We start from the raw sequence: 7188 nt of genomic DNA, 5'->3' as shown, positions 1-7188 counted from the left end.
GGGAGTGTAGTCTTTCAGGTGGAAGCGTTAGAGAGCGGGGCACGGCAGGGAGCTTCACCTGGCAACCTCTACAGGTCTTTAAAAAAAAACAAAAAACAAAACACAGTTGCTGTGGAGTTGATTCCGACTCATAGAGACCCAACAGGACAGAGCAGAACTGCCCGATAGGGTTTCCAAGGAGCTCCTGGTGGATTCGAGCTGCCGACCTTTTGGTTAGCTACGCCACCAGGCTTTCCACACGTCTTACGTACGTAGTTTAAAGAAAAAAGAGGGTACTCCTGCTGCCACAGTGCCCATTGGCCAGGTCACCGGTGCAAGTTACCCACAACCCGCTCCCGAAGAAGCCAGTGGGACTGCTGGCCGCCAGCGTGCGGCTGGTTCCACCCAGCAGCCTGGGAGGTGTGGTCCTGGCGCCCTGCGGAGGATTCTGGGTAGGGTAGTCCTGGCGCGCTGCTGGAGTAGATGCCCAGCTGGTGGCTGGAGCGACGCCGTGTTCTTTGGTGGCGCTGGTGAGTGAGAGTCCGGTGGGACCCTGCCTGTATCCGTGCCCTTCCCCTCGCGGCAAGGAAGATCCTGAAAGGCTGGGCTGGGGGCTGAGGCTGGGGAAGGTGCGGATGGCGCGGGGTGGAATTGGGGGGCAGTGGTGGGGACGCGCTGTCGTGGCTCAGGCCGTGCTCTCCCGGATGTCTCATCTTGGTGTGGGCGCGCATCTCAGACAAGAGTGCTGTGACCGTGAAGCCCGGTGGTGATGGGAGCCGGACTCGGGCCTGTCCTTCTAGGGTTTTTGTGGGTTGGGGGCTGGTTCGGTTGGGTCGAAATCGCGGAATTGGGGGGTCATGTCTTAAGTCCTCGGGTTTTGTGAGGTTGGATAAGTAGGCTTTTTGGGATCTGATATTCCCCAGGTAGTAGGGTGGAAGCCACCCTAGGGGCAGTGTGCCTCCGGGGTTTTAGTGGATGGGGGCTAGTAGTCTTTTTTTAGGGCCCAACTACCCCTAGGGTTTGCTAGGACGGGGTGAGGGGTGTACCGGATTGACCAAACTTGCCCTCGTTGGGCTGGGAGTGGGGTGGCCATTTTGGTTCTTGGGGTGTAAGTACTGTTAAATGTTAAAAATAATTAAAACTCAAAGAAATAGAAATTTAAGGTTTATTCTGAAGAGTTGTTCTATATGCATATAGGGAGACTATTCTGATTCCAAAAAAAAAGCAGATATCTGGAAGTAGGCTAGTTACAAGGAGGCTTACAGACAGGAAGGAGAGTAGAGGATCAGCCATTGGCTAATCTTAACATGCTTGAACCTTGCCCTCCCCCTTTCACTACTGGCTACTGATATGAGTTCACAAGGTGGTCTCTGGCCCTCCACCCATCTGTAGCCACTATACCTTTTGAAATTTGAATTAAGCTTGGCTTTGAACAGGAAGGAAAAGATAGCAACTTTGGGTGGAAAAAAAAGCTTATGGCAGGATTAATTTTTGGTCAGGATTTTTTTAGGTTAATATTTGGTTTCATGGGTAAGAAAAACCTTACAATCAAAATAAGACGTCTGTTACTAATTTTTCTCTTTGACAGTACTGATCTTGACCGCCTTAGTTTGGTTGAGGCCTTGGAGGAGGTCAGGCTGGGGCTCACTAGGCAAGTTTTTCAAAGGTCTCAGGGACTGTCATTGACCACAGGAGTCACAGAGTCCCCCATCTCTGGTGTAGCTAAGCTTTGGGGTTTTCAGTCTCATTTTAACTTTTTAATTTTGGAGAAATTTCAAAGAGCCAGGAATAGGTTGAACTTCATAGACCCATCACCTAGATTCCACAGTTAACCACCTCACGGCCAATCCTGATTCCTCTCAAAATGTATGCACAGGAGAATCTTGACAGCCCACACAGGTTTGCCATCACTGCCCTTACTGTTTAAGAGCATGGCCCTCCCCAGCGAGATTTCATCCAGGCTCTGTCACTTTATAGTTGTGTCACTATGATTACTTTTCCTCAATTTTCTCATCTGTAAACTGAGGAGAGTAAAAAATATCTACTTCATTGGGCTGTTGTGAGGATAGAATGAGATAAAACTCACATAGTGTTTGGAACAGTCCCCGGTATATACTGTTGTAGGGTAAAAACATCATAGAGTTTACTAAAGCAAAAAGAAAGTTTTATTCAGCGTGTATTCAAAAAGGCAAAAGTGGGACGCGGACAGGCATGCTGCGAGAGCTAATGTCTGCCCAAATCTGAGGAATGTGACGGAATCATCGGTATATATTAACGTCGCAAATGGATAAAATCATTGAAATCTTCACCTTTTCACCGATTGGCTAAAAACTGCTAAATGAACGTGATTCTACATTTTTAATCATCTTTCTTAATCATTGGTACAGGTTTCAGTAACAACACTCGAGGGTCTTCGTTGGTCCAGCAAATCTTACAATTTACTAAAGGCTAATAAAAAAAGATTAAGAGTGGAAAGTAGGTGGGTCATTAGTGCTGTGTTTTCTGATTTGTTTATGTGAAACCTTCCATAAAAGGTGTTTTCCAAGATTGTCCTAGTTATTGTCTTTATACCTCAGGGCCCAGCTGATGTGTCCTCGTGGGTCCAGCTCCATCTGGGTCACACTTTAGGACCGGGAATAATGGCTCCAATATTATCTCCTAAATCAATACTAAGTGCTCAACAAGTGTTAACTTACATCATTAACAAAAAACCACAAGATTCCAGAGGTACAGAGAGGATCAGCTTCGTGCTCAGTCTCGGCAGCCTGTCGGGGCAGGCAGTGTTCACAGCCTACACCCCAGCTGTCCCCAGGAAGCTGCCCGCAGCCATTTCCTTCTGTGGCCGGTCTGTTCCTGATGCCTTTAAGAGAGAAGAGCGCCCACCTTGCTGTAGCTTGAGGATTTCCAGTGACATCCCTGGACCCGTTTCGGTTGTTCTGCCTCCTTAGGCCCCTCCCTGCCCAGAGAAGACTCCTGCTGAGGAAAGGGAGCACTCCCGGGCCCCTGACAGCCCAGCCTTGGGTGGGTGCCACTTACCTTTTGGGTTTCCTTTGCTCATCTTTGACATCTTGTGCCCTACAGTGCGCTGTTTGGGGCTCAGAGCCTCAGCAGGTCCCCCAGGAAACTAGGCCTCCAGGGTGACGATTCTCACGGAGAATATTCCTCAGCCCTGGTGCCCTCATTCAGGACACCTCCATCCTTGCTCCAGCATTCCCAGAACTGTTCATGCTCAGGACTTGTCATGTGCTGAGAAAACAAAAATGGCAATAACTGCCCTTCACTGAGGGCTTGTTCTGTGCCAGGTGCAGGGCTTTAAAAGCGCCGCCATGTTTTATTCCTTCAACCAAGGTGCAAGAGAGGACTTGAAATCCCTATTTTACAGGGGAGGAAGCAAAGCGTTAGATTACATAATTTGTGCTTTTATTTGGAGAAACCAGGGGCTAGCTGTTTGTTTTGGTTTTTGTTCCCCTTCCCGCTTCAAAGTTTTAAGACACTTAAAAAAAAAAAAAAGCAAACCCATTGCTGAGTCAGTTTCAACTCATAGTGACCCCATGTGTTACAGAGTAGAGCCGCTCCGTAGTGTTTTCTTTACGGAAGCTCTTTATGTTTTTTATGAAAAATAAACATATCCCTTACTCCATTTCTGTTCTTGTTGCATCCAATGCCCCGCTTAACTGTTTTCCCTGTTAGAGTAGTTTACAGCAAATCCCAAAAATATCGTTTCACCTGCTAATATTTCTGTAGGCATCTCTAACCTTAAGGACTTCTTGTTTTCACATAACCGCAATTTAACATTTATACCTAGCTAGCAAAATTAAGAATTAATATTATTAATACATAGTCCACATTTAATTTTCCCCAATTATTAAAAAATGTCTTTTTAAATTTTTATTATTTTTTTAAAATTTTCAGTCAGAACAGCCCTGGTCAGAGGCAGGAGAGGGAGAAAAATCTGGAATTCAGTATAGTGGTTCTCCCTGTCCCTGCCTTTCTCTCCCCTCATTTCTTCTAACCTTGCTGATTTTTGTTAATAGCTACAACTTCCACCCTTTGGTACAAGCTGGGCCTCTTGAGTTTTTCTTGCCTCTTTCTTCTTTCCAAACTTAGCTCTGATTTGATTGGCTATTTTGTCCTCTCATTTCCACCTGTGTGGTACCCCTTGATTCCCTCCCTTCCCTTTGTCTCCACTCCTGCACCACCCCAGCTTCCTGTCTCTTCTCCACTTTCCTGTCCCTCCTTGCCCCCACCTCCTGAGTTGGACTCCTGGTATGTGAGTAATGGTCTCACCTGCTAGAAAGGGTTCTTTCTGCTTGCTGGTCTGCCTCTGTCCATACCCCAGAGTCAGACTCCCAGGTTCACATGTCAGCTTCAGCATGTTCTAGCTGTGTGACTGTGAGCACATGACTTCACCTTTCTGAGTCTTCCTTTCCTCATCTGTAAAATGAGGGTCAGAATGGGGTCCGCCTCATAGGAATGTTGGGAAAACTGTGATAATGCTTGTGGTGCAGTTTGAGTGCCTGGTACATGGTGAGTACTCAGTGAGTGTTAGCTAGGATTATTGTTATCCCTTCTAACTTTTCCTCTAACCTGCCTTCCAGTGTCACCCTCTACCACCCACCCCTGTCAGACCCTGTTTTACGGCCACGTGGAAATATATTCCAGTTTGTGCTGTTTTATTTCTCCATGCCTTTCTGCTTCAGTATAAAGTCCTGTTGGTTGAGTTCAGGTGTTATCCCACTGCATAGTGTTCCTGGATTTCCTCAGGCTGAATTATTCTGTCTACCTTTTAGCAGCAGAACACCTTACAAATGATGACCTTACAGATGTGTCTGTCATCATGACTGTCCAGCTGTTCCACTAGACTGTGAGGTGGTTCTTTGAGGGTCTGAGCTTGCTCCTCCTAGGTCACTGACACAATGCTTGGCACTCAGTTGGAACGAGTAGGTGATGCATTGTGAAGATACATGGTCATCCTTGCTGGCTGGAAAGGGAAGTTCACATGAGTCTATTGGAAAGTGGTGGTGGTAGGGGGTCCTAAATGCCAAGTTAGTGGATCTGGACTTGACCTGTGGGCAGGAGGCAACCAGTAAAGGCTTTTGAGCAGAAGAGTGACAGGATTTCCCCTCCTAGCTGCTGCCCTGTATCTCTGCTCTCCTCTAGAGCGACACTCTTTGAAAGAATTACATAAACTGTGTCCATTACTATCCTTTCATGTTCTTTTAAATATTGCAATAAGACTTTTTCAGCTCTACCCGCCAAAAAGTATTGTCAAGGTCACCAATGATCTCCCTGTGGCTAAATGTCATGGTCAGTTCTCAGCAACGTTTTATATAGTTGCATACTTTCTCCTTAAAACATCCTTTCACTTGGTTGCTCTTGGGTTTCTAGATTTTCCTCCTGTCTCATAGGCCAATCTTGCCTCTCCTTTGCTGGCTTCTTTTCTCCCAGACTTCTCTTCCATTCTGCTGTGAAAGGCCCAGGTTGTTCTCCAGCTATAATCTTTCTCTTGGTGATCCCATCTCCTCTCGAGGCTTTAAGTGCCGTCTCTCTGAGGTCTGCAGTTACGTATATTAAAGGCGTTTTGCTGAAGTTTCCCATCATGTCTTAGTTAAATGATATTCCTCTTCTAGTAGAGTCTTCACAAAGGCCTTTCTACTTGAAGGATCCCTTGGCTAGATAGAAAATCTTTGGTTCACAATATTTTTCCTTAAGTTTCTAGTAAATGAGACTCTATTGTTGCCTTGCTTTGAATGCTTTTTTGGGGTAGTCTGATGCGTTTTGCTAGACTCCTTTGGGTTTTGCTTGTTTATTTTCTTTTTAAAGCCTGATAAATTTTTTCTGGTGTATGTCTTGGAGTTGGAGCCCTGGTGGCACAGTGGTTAAAAGCTCGGTTGCTAACAGAAATTGGCTTTTCAAATCCACCAGCCACTCCTTGGAAGCCCTATGAAGCAGTTGTACGCTGTCCTGTAGGGTTGCTGTGAGTTGGAATCGACTCCACTGCAACAGGTTTGGTTTTTTTGGTCTTGGAGTTAATGGTTGTAAGTCAGCTTTTCCCTGGTGCCCTGTGGGCCCTTTCATATTTAGATTCAGGTCTTCTGTTTCTGAAAAAATTTCTTCGGTTATAGTTTTAAATATTAGTTCTGTTCCATTGTTTTGTTTTTTTCTTTTTCAGGAACTGCAGTTATATGAATGTTGTTCGTTTTTTGCCTGTTTTCCGTTTCAACCACTTTCTCTTTTTACTTCTTTCTTTCTCTCATTTTCATTCTCTTAAGTTATCTTTCTGCTTTTTTTCAGTGCCCATTATGAATCTGTTCTTCCTTAGATATCTTGTAATTTAAGCTTTATTTCTGATACCATTTTTTCTTTTTGAAGTTCAGTGAACTCTCATTTTATTTCTTTTTTTTTTTTTTTGGTCTATTTCCATTCCTAGTTTTTGATTCGACATGATTTCACATATCCCCAAATGCTTGTTTGAGAGTATGTAATTCAGCTTGGAGTGTTTTATTATGGCTTTTTGTCACTGTGTGTGTGTGGCGGGGCGGGGGGTGTTAGGTTCTTTAGCTGAATTGATTGGATTCTCATTTTCTGATTTATTTTTATATTGGTTTTCTGTAGATGAAGACTACATGTCTGCATTTCCTTGGACAAAACCATCAGATTCCAATGTTTTTAGTTCAAGAACGCTCTTGTCAGTGTAGCGAGTGTGGTTTCTTTAACTGGATTGTTGGGGGAGGAGGGGTTGTGTGTCCTTTGATTTTTTTTTTTTTTTTTTTTAAATTCATTTGTTTTGCAAGATCTTGAATTTCCGCCTCTGGCTTGTTTTTCCCTTCACCTTGCAGTTTCCAAGGTTTGTTTCTTTCTTGCTTGTAACTCCTTTTCCCCTGGAGCATTACCTTTCCAAGACTTTCAACTCTCATCCCGCATGCACGGTTAAGCCCCTTCCCTGTAGTAAGTGGTCTGATGTATCCGTACACTTTTTCAGTATTTTCTCACACAGGGTGGCCTTTCTTTTCTGATGGTTGTTTTTGATCAATTTTAAGTTTTCCATTTGTGCACCTCTTCTCTCTTACATGTAGTCTCCCCCTCCCCTAGAGGGCCTTGTACTCCCCAAAGTCTTCTTACTGTAAGGAATACGGGAGATAGCTCACTGGTTTAGTGTTCTTATTTACAGGTCGTTTTGAAGCTATGCCGTTCTCTGGTTATGCTGAA

At 44.8% G+C, this 7188-nt stretch overlaps 1 protein-coding gene across 1 annotated transcript in view; it reads left to right on the top strand.

The window, feature by feature from the left end:
• The first annotated feature begins 401 nt into the window (after positions 1-401).
• The window catches only part of ZNF133 (zinc finger protein 133), a 40284-nt gene continuing 33497 nt past the window's right edge, over positions 402-7188 (top strand). The window contains exon 1 of the mRNA XM_004376439.2: positions 402-509. The gene's annotated coding sequence lies outside the window, so the exon portion shown is untranslated. The remainder of the gene's footprint in view (positions 510-7188) is intronic.

This window comes from Trichechus manatus, unplaced genomic scaffold (genome assembly GCF_000243295.1).
Source record: "Trichechus manatus latirostris isolate Lorelei unplaced genomic scaffold, TriManLat1.0 scaffold00042, whole genome shotgun sequence".
Classification (NCBI taxonomy): domain Eukaryota; kingdom Metazoa; phylum Chordata; class Mammalia; order Sirenia; family Trichechidae; genus Trichechus; species Trichechus manatus.
The sequence above is the reverse complement of the archived record's forward strand: the minus strand, read 5'-3'. Positions and strand labels throughout refer to the sequence as shown.